The sequence below is a fragment of the Alosa alosa genome, chromosome 13 (assembly GCF_017589495.1).
Source record: "Alosa alosa isolate M-15738 ecotype Scorff River chromosome 13, AALO_Geno_1.1, whole genome shotgun sequence".
NCBI classification, from domain to species: domain Eukaryota; kingdom Metazoa; phylum Chordata; class Actinopteri; order Clupeiformes; family Clupeidae; genus Alosa; species Alosa alosa.
This window is the reverse complement of record NC_063201.1, coordinates 25557392-25571660: the sequence shown is the minus strand read 5'-3', so window position 1 is coordinate 25571660 and position 14269 is coordinate 25557392.

The window sequence follows — 14269 nt, the reverse complement described above, 5'->3', positions numbered from 1 at the left end:
TCAAAATTTCGTCTACATCACATGCAATGTCCTAGTCCAAGGCACCGGGGAAAATATATTCTGGAATGCCGTATCCAGGCCTGACATGACAACATCCCCACATGTAGACTGATTTTTTTTTTGCCTGTAAAGGGCTATTTCTTCCTCTTCTTACCCTTCCTCCTCCCCCTCCCCATCCTCCTCTTGCTCCTTCTTGTCCTCTTCCTCTAACTTCACCTCCTTGTCCTTGTCATCCTCTCCCTCTCACTTCTTCACCTCTGCATCCTCTTCCTCCTCTTCTTCCTCCTACTTCTTCACCTACACGTCCTATTCTTCAGCCTCCTCTAATTCTTACTCTTCTCACTCTTCCTGCTCACTCCATCGTACCCATTGTACATTACCTGTGGCTTATTTATAGTGCTTAGGCTGATTGCAAAGTGAACTAATTATCTAAAACAGTTTTCACATGAGAAAGTGTGCCAGAGAGTTGGCAAAATAGTGTAAATAATAGCCATTGTGCCTACAGTTGTGCAAAGTGTGTGTTACAAAATTGCAAACTGAGTGCAAAGCAGTGTTTGTACACACAAGGGGGTGCTAACATACCAAAATAGGCCTTTTGGAAGGAAGTGACTTTTGAAGTTATCATTTTGTAGTAACCTCTTGCCCATTGGAAAATATTTCATATGCCATATATCATTACTATATGCCATTAAGGCAATACTGACTATTAAAATTTATTTTAATATACTATTAAAATAAAATTAATTCCATGTACACAGTATATAGGCCTATTGACAAACAACAAACCAGTGGATCATTGATGTGCAAGAGAAGCAAAGTCTTAATAGTATAACTTAATAGTATAACTTCATAGTATAACTTAATAGTATAGCACTGATTTTTTTTGTGGAATATGTAAAATGAGATCCTTTTTTCCTAATTCAAAGTTATTAATCTATGTCATGGTAGGTTTACCTTAAATTATATTTACAATTTGATTTATAAAACAGGCCATTCCATTTTTACTTGATGCAATACAGTACATACTTTTTACCTTTTTGGGTCATTCCACGTCAATTCAACCAGGGCCCACGCACTTAGGTTTAAAAAAAATCTGAAAAAATTACCAGGTGTACCTATGTTATCCAGGAGACACGCTGTAAAATAACTTTTATGTAAGATCAATACTTTCCAAGATACAGCCAGTTTTACAGGGGGAGGGGGGTGTCAATTTTGTTCAGCCTCTTTTTTTTGTCAAAGTTCACATGCCCATAGCACAAGAACTAAACCATGTATGGGGCTCAAATTATGCATGCTGGTACATAAATAGGAATCATCTGTTGATAGTGGAAACAAATAAAAGCCATCCTGTGAATTTCCCTATGAGGGCTCTTTATAGTGTTGCACGGTGTATCGATACTAAAAAGGTATCACGATGCCTTCACGCAAAAAACGATACGATTTCCGACGTTTTTAGAATCGATACTTTATTAAAATTAACGTTCTGTGTTTGCGTGAACTGCTGCTCTCACTGCTCCTTGCACGCATCTAGGCAAATGGGCGTGTCAAGCAGGCAGCTCTGAGTGAGTGAGTGCGCAGCCAACGTCAACATACAGTAGTTCTTTGCCGATCGTCCTCGGCCTTGTGGATAAAACAAAAGGTGAAGTGAAATCTGCAACTATTTCGGATACATCGCGAATAGTGAAGGCAAGCCATTAGGTACACAGAGGCCTGTTTGTGAAATATGTTTCAAAGTCATTTAAAAGCAGTAGGCTACGCATGGAACTTGGCTAAACACCTTGCAGACATATCTCAACATTTTTGTTCAAAGAACGACAGGTTAATGAATATGCTATAGAAAACACGACTACATGGTTAGTGCCAAGTTCTTCTCTTCTGTTTTAGTCTAGCCTAAGTGAAACGAGTATGGTTCTCTGGGATAAAGCGAACCTTCCTTCATCAATGAATTTTGACGAGACATAACGAGCTGTAATCATTTTGACAAGACATAACTAGCTGTAATCATAGGGTGCTAACATGATGAAAGCGCAATGTTCACGCCAGAACAACATTACCATAACTTGTAAACAATCTATTTCATGTTCGGTCAGTACTACTGGTAATATTTGTCATGGCATGTAGACTGCAATTTGTTCAATAAGTATTGCCCAGATGTAGGATAGGCTACGAGAAATCATTAATTAAAGCCCACAGCATATAAAACCACCAAAGCGTGTTGAGTCCTAATAATAATAGCGGCTTATTGTTACATGGTAGCAAATCATGTTATCAAAGAAATAGACGTAGGAATGCACACAGACATATTGCAACAGGTAATGGTGTAGGCCTATCTCACGAAGACCTGAGTGGTTGGAACGTCGTACTTATTTGTACACTCAAAACAAAAGAAGACTATCCTCACATTTTTCCCTTTGCAACTGTCAAAGAAATCTGTCAAAAATACCAAAATTATGACTTCGATACGATACCTGCGATAAATATCACGAGGCTCGATACTGAAACGATACTACGGCGAAATCCTAAGATATCTGGAAAAGAAAGGACTCATACCTCCTCCAAGTGTATTGAGTCATTTGTGTTGAATTCGGTGCACTTTTGTAGTGTGCAGGTCAATTCTGGGTTCTAAACTTCCTACATAATTATTTTTATAGTCAGTAAAATAGTAGGCCTACTTTGTGTGATTTTTTGTTATAGCTCATTTACATTGTGTTGTGTTTTTGCGCAAAGAAGACTATCCTCACATTTTTCCCTTTGCAACTGTCAAAGAAATCCCATGAACATGGGATGGTCTAGGAAAGCCTATACTGTACATCAGATGGCCTAAAGATTAGGCCCCTCTGCATAGCATTCAGTGATTTGCATGCAGTAATTTCAACACTGACCTTGATCTAGCCTAGTTTGGCTATTTAAAGCTACTTTATTGGCAAAACACAACACAATGTAAATGAGCTATAACAAAAAATCACACAAAGTAGGCCTACTATTTTACTGACTATAAAAATAATTATGTAGGAAGTTTAGAACCCAGAATTGACCTGCACACTACAAAAGTGCACCGAATTCAACACAAATGACTCAATACACTTGGAGGAGGTATGAGTCCTTTCTTTTCCAGATATCTTAGGATTTCGGCCAGAGTATCGTTTCAGTATCGAGCCTCGTGATATTTATCGCAGGTATCGTATCGAAGTCATAATTTTGGTATTTTTGACAGATTTCTTTGACAGTTGCAAAGGGAAAAATGTGAGGATAGTCTTCTTTGCGCCCAGTGTACAAGTACGACGTTCCAACCACTCAGGTCTTCGTGAGATAGGCCTACACCATTACCTGTTGCAATATGTCTGTGTGCATTCCTACGTCTATTTCTTTGATAACATGATTTGCTACCACGTAACAATAACCCCCAATTATTATTAGGACTCAACACGCTTTGGTGGTTTTATATGCTGTGGGCTTTAATTAGCGCATTTCGGGTAGCCTATCCTACATCTGGGCAATACTTATTATGACCGCCGCGCAGCGAAGCGGCGGTCATATAGGTTTAGTCAGATTTTTATTTTTTTTCTTTTTCGCATGTCCAAATTTCCGTCAAGGATTCGGGACACTGAAAGACCGGGTAGATTTAAAACTTGGTGGGCATGTAACCCCATATGGATAGCATTGACCCCCCCGCTGGACTGCACCCCCCGAAAGGAGGGTAGGGCAGACACAGTTTTCTGTGAATATCTCGAGAACCGTAAGGTTTAGGAGGACCATTTTTTTTTGTATGTTGATCTCAAGGGTCCATGTCAACCCATTCCATAACCACTCATTTCATGTATAGCGCCACCTAGTTAAACACAAAAAAGTAAAAATGAGGTGTTGTAATCGCAGGTATCTGTGACCTAACATAGTCAAAACTGCACGAAATTGGATATGTAGGATCATTATGACACCCTCTGAATGCACGCCAAGTTTCGTGGAATTCCGTTCATGGGGGGCCATACAATAAATTAATTTATGTTACTATACACCAACTGGCCTGTAGGTGGCCGGAGACAGTTTTCTGTGAATATCTCGAGAACCGTAGGGCCTAGGACAGGGGTCGGCCGCGGCTCCGGAGCCGCATTGATCCCTCTGATGAGGCTCCGCTTTTGAAATGAATTAATGAGTATTTAATTAAAATGTATTTTATTTTAGTCCGTTCATTTTCAAAATGTAATATTGTAAGTCTATCTGAGTAATTTAGCCTATATAACTTTCCACCTCACTTGGCTCCATAACCGTAGCTGCACAATATTGTTACATTCGCGGTTCGTTGCCATGTCAATATCAAACAAAATCACCGATTTCCCTCCATTTCAGTCAACGAGAACACTTTAATTGTTATTGTTGATGTCTGCGCTTGCTGTAGCCTAGGCTAGATAAGGAAAATGTCAAAAAGGAAATGTCAGCGACCACAGCTTGCGAGCACACAAGGCTGAAATGGGAAAATTTCCATTCGAAGATTGATTCTGTAAACGCGAAATGAACTGCCCGTTATATATCGCACACTGCAACGAGTTAGTATTGCTGTGTTAACCCTGTTCGGTTCCACTTGCATGTGAGAAATCTTTCTCACATATGAAAAATATAAAGACAAACCTGCACTCCCGTTTAAGGTCAATTCCGCGCAAAACTGTCACATCCATAACGCCAACACAATGCTATGGTATTTAGTTGGCGTTATGGATATGACAGTTTTGCGTGGAGTTGCCCTTAAATGGTGACCTCAATTCTTGTATGAAACTTCACCTCACTGAATATGAGCCAGCCAGACTCCAAGGCCATCACCAAATCTAATCTCTGGTAGGCCTAATGTTCAATTTCGCCAATGACATGTCAATGAAAATTGAGTGTTGTTAACTATGATGTTACTTTGCATACCAAAGGACACTGGAAAAATAGAGGGTGGTGTTTAGCCTACATGGGATACTTCTGACATTCCACTTTACATTTCAAGTTAGGCTACTTGCACATTACAACTAGTAGAAAATGTAGGCTATTTAAAAATCCTCTGTTGAATGAAAGTAACTACGTTAAATATCCAAACTTTTTCTTGTAATCGTCTTTATGTGGCTCTTCTGAGATTAAAAAAATAATACATTTGGTAAAAGAAGCTCTCCAGGCAAAAAAGGTTGCCAACCCCTGGCCTAGGAGGTCCACCTTTTTTTTGTATGTTGGTCTTAAGGGGGCATGTCAACCCATCCCATTACCACTTATTTCATGTATAGCCACCTAGTTAAAAAATTAAAAGCAAAAATTAGGTGTTTTTCATCACAATATCTCTGGCTGACATGGTCAAAACTGCACGAAATTGAAAGTGTAGGATCATTATGACACCCTCCGAATGCATGCCAAGTTTTGTGAACTTTCGTTCATGGGGGGCCTTACAATAAAATAATTTATGTGTACATTTAGTGACCGTACACCAACAAGGATTCGGGACACTGAAAAACCGGGGGTAATTAAACTTGGTGGGCATGTAACCCCACATGGATAGCATGGAACCATCGTTTTTTGTTTTGATCTGTAGCCCCTCCACTGTACTGGACCCCCCGAAAGGAGGGTAGGGCAGACACAGTTTTCTGTGAATATCTTGAGAACCGTAGGGCCTAGGATGACCAATTTTTTTATGTATGTTTGCCTCCAGGGGTCATGTTAACCCATTCCATGTGCACAAACAGATACACACGCACACACATACATTCACAGTAATCATACGTATGACACATACTCACACAATAGACATATGTACACATGCATGCACATGCACAAACACACATACGCAGGCAAACACACAAGCACGACACACACACACACACACACACACACACACACACACACACACACACACACACACACACACATAAACATAAACATGTACACGCACACATGCACACAATTCAAGAATTTCTCAGAATTATGAACAGGCAAGATGGGGGTGGGGTTGTATAAAATCAATTTTACATGTGAAATCTATAAACTAATCATATTTTGGTACTTGTTGTCTAGCAGATACCAGTGAGAATTGAGTGTGGATAATGCAATTTAGTGAGACAGTTAGAATCATATAGACCTTTCAGCGTGATTTATTTTTGTGGAAAAAATGTGCTGGACTGGGCGGCGGTCATATTTTGTACCGCTCTGCGGTACATCTAGTTGAACAAATTGCAGTCTACATGCCATGACAAATATTACCAGTAGTACTGACCGAACATGAAATAGATTGTTTACAAGTTATGGTAATGTTATTCTGGCGTGAACATTGCGCTTTCATCACGTTAGCACCCTTGTTATGCAGCTTGTTATGTCTTGTCAAAATGATTACAGCTCGTTATGTCTCGTCAAAATTCATTGATGAAGGAAGGTTCGCTTTATCCCAGAGAACCATACTCGTTTCACTTAGGCTAGACTAAAACAGAAGAGAAGAACTTGCCACTAACCATGTAGTCGTGTTTTCTATAGCATATTCGTTAACCTGTTGTTCTTTGAACAAAAATTTTGGGATATCTCGTTTAGCCAAGTTCCATGCGTAGCCTACTGCTTTTAAATGACTTTGAAACATATTTCACAAACGGGCCTCTGTGTACCCGATGGCTTGCCTTCACTATTCGCAATGTATCCGAAATAGTTGCAGATTTCACTTTACCTTTTGTTTTATCTACAAGGCCGAGGACGGTCGGCAAAGAACTACTGTATGTTGACGTTGGCTGCGCACTCACTCACTCAGAGCTGCCTGCTTGACACGCCCATTTGCCTAGATGCGTGCAAGGAGCAGTGAGAGCAGCAGTTCACGCAGACACAGAACGTTAATTTTTAATAAAGTATCGATTCTAAAAACGTCGGAAATTGTATCGTTTTTTGCATGAAGGCATCGTGATACCTTTTTAGTATCGATACACCGTGCAACACTACGCATTTTGTTGTCTCTGTACTTGTTCTCTGCACAATGACAATAAAGTTAAATAATCTAATTTGATCTAAAAAAATATCTGCCTCTGCTTTGCTTCTTTACGGATTATGCTATGAATAGCAGCAGCAATGTCTGCATAAGTTGAGACATTGTTATTGACCTTCTGGACCAGAGACATTCCATCAATGATTGTTGCTGTATTTATTATCTGGAAGACTATCTGATAGTGATGGAAGTTTCTGCAAATGCTTTGCAAGTGCTGCTTTAGAGGTTTTCCTTGGGGTCCCCTCAGGTGTCGCCAATGACCATGGTTAAGGTCCAAGAGGGTGACAAAAGACTTCTCTCATGTCCAGTCTTCAACATGATGGTCTTGTCATGTGCCTGTGTTTTCTTTTTTGACTCATGCTCGTAAATGTCTTTAATTTTTGCTTTGTCAATGTATCATGGAATTTGTGCTTAGGTGTATCTGACTCCAGCCTCTGTGTCATGATATTTGCCTGTAGTATGAGCCTGAATCAGATCGTCCCTAACCTCTTGTGTTGCTTTGCCTGTTGTAGATATGCAAATGAACTCATGTTCCTCTGAAAATGGATTGATCCAATTTCAGTTTCTGTCTCATCAGATCTAACTGTGTAGAATTTTTAAAACTGTTGTAAATGTATGTACTTGTAGATCAAGTCTTGGAAAATAGTTATTATTTCTCTTCAATGGAAATGATTTAAACATCAGATGAAAGACAATTTTAAGTATAATAATAATAATAATAATAATAATAATAATAATACATAATGATAGCAATGTGTAAAATATAAATATTTTCACCAACCAGTTCATCTACATCTCATTCCCACATTCTTACTAGTCAAAAGTACAACTGAAATGTATAATGTAGATCATTTTAGCACCTGTGATTCAATTACCATAATTTCCCAACTATTAGCTGCAGCTTATACATTGATTTTGCAAAATTTCTTCAGCTATGAGGTTAATACACGGGGGCAGTTAATATGGTATATGGTTTTGTTTCTTTTAACTTGCATAAAACATTGTCCTGTGGCTTATACACAATACGGCTAATACACAGGAAATTACTGTATGTATGTCATGTGCCCTGGACATTATAAAATTATAATATTTATGTTAAGCTGGGTACATGTGGTGATGTGAACAATTTTCATATGGTATTCCTTGAATGTAAAGGTAATATGTGATTGTTAATCATGATGTTTTGATCTCTTGGAATATCTCTTATGAGTAGTTTCAATAAAATACTAATTTACTGAATTTTGGGGTGTTTCCGAATAGTACATTTACAAATAGTAAATAGCATAACAATGCAGACCTATGTAATCATTTGTATTTCAAGTCTCTGCTGGGAGGTAGGAAGGTATAAATACATTGATTAATGAAGTAGTGGGCATTTCAATTAGTGCTGCAACACGTGTCTCTGAAAACGTAGATTTGCTCATTATTACACATACATCTTGAATTTTATCAACCAAAATGAAGGGCAAAATCACATAATGATTATATGTATGCCAACATCAAACACCACATATGCATCAGTAATAATTTTGAGTGTCTTATGAGTGGTTTAACAAAAAAAAGCCAATGGGCGGAATTTCCTTTTTTCAAATCAGAGGTCAACTTTGAAGGCCTGTACAGCCACAAAGCTACAAGATCCAACTTGCTATCATACCATTTTATACTCCAGAGATATGTCGTTTTCAGAAAAATATAGTGAGAATTTGCCCCCCCAAGTGGTAGTGACACGCCCCTTTTTGGGCCTGTGGCTCATGGACTATAGACCCTTTCAAGAGAGTTCCATTATCAGCATCATATGTTTTAACATTCCATATGTTATCTTAATGCAGAGGAAGTAGATTGGGGCCCAAATAGAACGTTCAAGCATTGTTTTTGTTTTTATTGTTGAAAGGGTCTATAGAGAGTTGCGACAACTAATGTTCCATTTATTTCCAACAATGGCGGCTAATGGAAGCCTCAAATAGTTCCCGGAAGTTAACAATTATTATTACACTGCTTGGTTGAATTTCCCATTGTCCTACGTAATTTAGAACGACCATTAACCGTATGTTATCTGCACACCTATGAAGTAGATCCAAGTTTTTGGCCGTATCACACTTGTATATTAATTTGCCGAACTCGTTGTGAAGTTTAAATGAACTGTCACGTTGCATCCAAGCTGTAAAATGCAGACGTTCAGAACATTGCAACATTGTAGCATATGACGGAGGTGGCTTTTAGCTAGATGGATGACAGCAGGCTAAGTAAAAGCGATGTTTCAAAGCTAAAGTTCATCAGAATCTTGGGATACGCCCGCTTGACAACGGGAGAGATAGAACTAACGACTGGCCTTTGGCCGTAGCAACCATCCATTTAGAACTAGTAACGGCAGTTTATCTTGTGAGTTGAGAAATTAGTTGATATGTGTCGGAAGAAATTAGTTCTACAAACAAGACAGTTTTAGCGATTAAAACGTTTAAATTGTAATAGACAGTAACAGTGTAACAGTGGAATAAGCGGGATAATGGAGGACACGGTGGTCTGTTCACAGAAGTTAATGCACTACGAGGTTTAAACGTCCCTCCGCTTCGCGTCGGGGCCGTTTTACAACCTCGACCGTGCATTAACTTCTGTGAACAGACCACCGTGTTGTCCATTATACCTTACTTAGGCTATTACATGGCTCTTCGTAGTGCTGCAGAATGCTCCATTCACTTGAATGGGCCTTCACAACGTTCGGCGGTCTGTTATTCAGAATTAGCAGACCGCCGAACGTTGTGAAGGCCCATTCAAGTGAATGGAGCATTCTGCAGCTGTCAAGGAAAATGGGCTTTGTGCTTCTAAGTCAATTCTTTCATATCACTACGCAAGGATTGGAACTTCATTCAAAAGTGAAAGCAGACGGTTGATCAGCTGTGTTCTAAAGAATATTTGATTCAAGTTCAGCGTGTGTTGTTGCGAACTATTTGTTTCTCAGCAAAAGCCATGATGAAACGGTAACAAATAGGCTATAGCCTAGGCTATGTAGGCTAAAGAGTCATATCGTGGAGAGTTTATTGTGTCGTTTTGGTAAGTAGCCTAGCCGTGTAATAAGCGGCATTAGCGGTGTAATAATGTATAGAACGCCGGTCATTGTCGGGAGATAGGTCCCTTCAGGGCGGAACAAGACCCCGGTTCGCCCGGGTCGGGACCTATCTCCCGACCAGGGCTCTCAAGTTTTGAAGTTTGCAAGGAGTGAGACTTTGTTTCTGGGGGGGCATTGGCACAGTGCCACGCCCCCTCCCCCTGATCGAAGTACATGAAAGTCCTATGTCTGCTTGAACTACTCGTGGCGCCACGCCCCCTCCCCCTGATCGAAGTACATGAAAGTCCTACGTCTGCTTGAACTACTCGTGGCGCCACACCCCCTCCTACCGATGAACAGACCCACCCTCCCCATGTCCCATCAACCCAGCTTCATGAGTGAGCACAAATTCCATTATTTCAAACACACTGTTTTATTTATTCTAGAACCCTATAGTAAATAATAATAAATTATAATAATAATTTCACCCAAATGGGCCCTTTGAACAGCAGTGGCTCATTCTGCTCTAAAACAAACAGAAAACAACCAAATGAGAAAAGCACATTTAGCCCCAAAATGGTCTCTTGAACAGTGGTGGTTCTGTCCGTGTGTGTGTTTATGAGTGATGTTGTGTGTTGTAAGTGTTTGTGGCAAATTTTGATGCCTTAATGACTGATACTGGGGGCTCCCATTTAAAGCACTGTGGTTCAATGTCAGCCATTTTCACAGTCATGAGGCCATCCTTAAAAATATTCTTGTTTGCAGTAACAGCCAAAAAATTAAAAAAAATGGGTCTGTAGGTAGGTCAATATATATATATTTTTTTTCCCCAAGATTCAAAGTAAAAAAAAAAAGTACAATTTTGGTCATGGTGATTATGAATTTAAACAAATGTGCATATTGTGACATAACTGACTGGGTCCTCAACCCGTGCCTTCAGGTGCATCACTGCAAACCTCAATCTGATGCAGGTTATGTAAACCAGCCTTTCTCAAACTTCTTTGACCTGAGGCCCAGTCATGGCAGACTTTTAGGTCATAGGGCTCATCTACACGTACCCAACCCCACTCCCTCCAAATCAAATTGTCATTATCGCAATCATTATTATGCCTATATTGTTATACATGCACTTTCACTTAAATGTTTTGTGACCTGCACATCAGAGGACTGCTTTACTAATGTACATGTAAGATATAATTAGTTTCATTGCTTTTGCATGGATGCATGATGCTTGCATGAGAAAAAGTTGCGACAATGGCTGTTCAAAATTCGTCAAGGTCACGTGGTTCATCAAAAAGTTCCCGGAAGTGATTGACAATGGATTAGAATGCATTAAATAGGCTACTGTTCAATGATACAGAGCCACGATTTTTGGTAATTGACAGTCAATAAATGCACTGATATACAATATTTATAAGACAGTGTAATTATTGTGTAAACTGTGTAGTTATCATACCATTACAACAATATTAAGTAACACAGCTAGTCTAACATTAACTTGTTTGAGTTTTCTCCCCAGCGTTTTCTCTGGTAGTCACTGATCTGAGCTAATGAGCGAATTACCTGAAGTACCGTAGCAGGAGAAGAAAACAAAGTTTCTTTTAACATCTCTCCAGTGTAATGGTGGGCATGTTAAGTTAACCGTGGCATTACCTACACACTAACCCCATGGTAATGCGAGTGATCATAATAAAATATAAAACGTGACATGTAAGTCCATCGATCTATCTATAAGGCTCTGCCACGTCTGTGCTGGAACCCTAACCCAACTCCAACACTCCACAAGTGTTTAGAGAAAAAAATGAATTGAATCGATTTTAAGATGAGTCTGAAACATAACCAAAGTTATGTGCCATTTTAGCTGGGTTCAGTGAAGATGAGCCAAGCTGAGTGCTGATCTGATCTGGAGAATAAATGTATTAGCCAGGAATACCAAGCATAAAATGTTCTAACTTCATAATTTGTTGTAATGTGTAATGCAATCTCGTGGCAAGGGTGATTTAGTCCATTGAACAACTGTCAAACCGTAAACAGTAAGAAACCTATGTTGTATATGGTAATTTCTGTGGTCCATGATTATTGCCTATGATTATTTGTCAGATTTCACTTGCTTATCTTATGACAAAAACAAGAGGAAAAAACCTAGCAGACAGCCAAGAAATAGGCTTAAAATGGCCACATTTTGACCTTTGTCATCAGGGTTTTCTGTGGTGTCTTGAAAAGTCTAAAATGCAATAATATGAATTTTAGGGTAATACATTAGAATATTATGCAGTCGGTCTTACATATGCTTAGGTAGGTCTTAATTAGGTTGCTGCTTATTTTATGCTACTTCTAGTTGTCCTTTTATTGGTCTTTCACCCAACGGTACAATTACAATGTAATAGAACTACAACTGATAACTGATACAAACTTTTAATTCATATTTTTTGCCAGTATTGGCGTGAAATAGGTCTTCCTTTTCATCCATAAAGGTCTTTAAAAGTGTTAAATGTGACTTTTTGAAACCAGCAGAAACCTCACCATTATGTGTACGTGGTCCACTTATCCTTATGGGAATTGGGGTGTTTGTTTTTTATTCCTTTTTTGACTGCAAAATATTGACTCCCATTTTGTTGCCCCTCAATTTGTTTTAGTTAGCATGGCTAATTGACTAACTTTTAGATTGTTGTTTTTTCCACTAGAAAAAGAGTGCTTGGTTGTACAGTAGGGACTGCATACATGAATGAACAAAGAGAAATGATCAAAGATGTATGTCACACAGTACAAGGTATTGGTATCCCCAGTTTGGCTGCTAAATTCATTAGACATTCAGGTGACCTGTTTGTGTATATTTCTTTGTAAATGTTTCTTAGATGTACATTGTGTTTGTGCATGTGTGTGTGTGTGTCTATATTTGTGATGTGCTCACGTTTGAGAGCTTGTGTGTGTGTGTGTGTGCGTGCATTGTTCTCCTCAGGGCATTTCACCCACGGCTCTCCGGCCCTACGTGACTTGGGTAGGGTTCTGATCTACCAGCTGCAGCCTCCCTATGCACAGATAACACAAATTGACTTCCTGCAATTTTTGTGTAATTGCTGACGACCAGAACTGAGACACTTGGGGTGGAGTGAGAGAGTAATGCCAAAGGAAATCAGCTTCATTTAAAGGCTGTATATTCTGAATCTGACGTTGTGTTCCCTCACGTGATGATGGCATAGGTGGATTTCGGCCAGACTGTCGTATATGACTATAACGCCCGAAGAGAGGAACAGTTGCAGTCTGTTTTTAGGTAAAATGTAAATAGCTCTAATATATCTGCTTTAGTATCATTCAATCTGCATTTGCTCTTGAAGGTTTTACCCTCAGCTTTTATGATCAGAGCTTTTGCGAGCACTGAAGATGATAGCAACAGATCAGACTTTACATGGACAGTCGCAATCTGTAAGTGATCGCTGACATAGCAATCGGTGGCACAACTTATTTTATTTGTTATGCTTGAGAGGGAGACATCTTAACTCATGTCCTTGTGATATCCCTGAAAGACCCTGTGGTCATCCTAGAAACATGGCGCGGTGGGTGTTCTAGGGTGTGGGCAACTGCTCCATTCTCAGTCCCTGCTGGTACAAAGGGTCAGCATTTAATTGTATCAGTGTCTATGCTCAAGGGACAGGCTTAAAACAAGCAGAAAGGGAGAGAGAAGAGGAAAGATGCAGAGCAACATTTGCTGATATTTGAGGTTGGAGAGAGTTACTTCATTGAGAGGACATAGTTGTGGTCCTCATATCTATTGAGCCTGAGGTCATGGACGATAGTGCCATGATGATGCTTATTCTACAAAGACAATATACAGTAGCTGAGGAGGATGAAGAGCTCATCTCACATCTCTAAATGATATGTGTCAATTATGTTCAATTGAAAGCATTCAGCTGATGCTATATCTGGCCACCCTAAATTTGCCTCAATAGCAGCAGATTAGTTTATGTTTTGGATCTCAGCCTGAATTGTGTCTTCACAAAAGGTATTGTCAAATTGTGCTTTTGGGTTCAGTGGAAAGGGATATTCAAATCACATCTATTAATACCTCCGCACTCACACAGGAAGTAGGCTGCTCATTAACATCCATGAATTGTTACTATCCAATCCCCAAATGGAGACAAATTAAACAAACAAAAATGCAAGTTAGCTAAATTTCACCAGAGCTAAACCAATGTTAGCCCAAATAAAAAACAAATAAATAAACACTCATAAACACAAACATTCGGTGA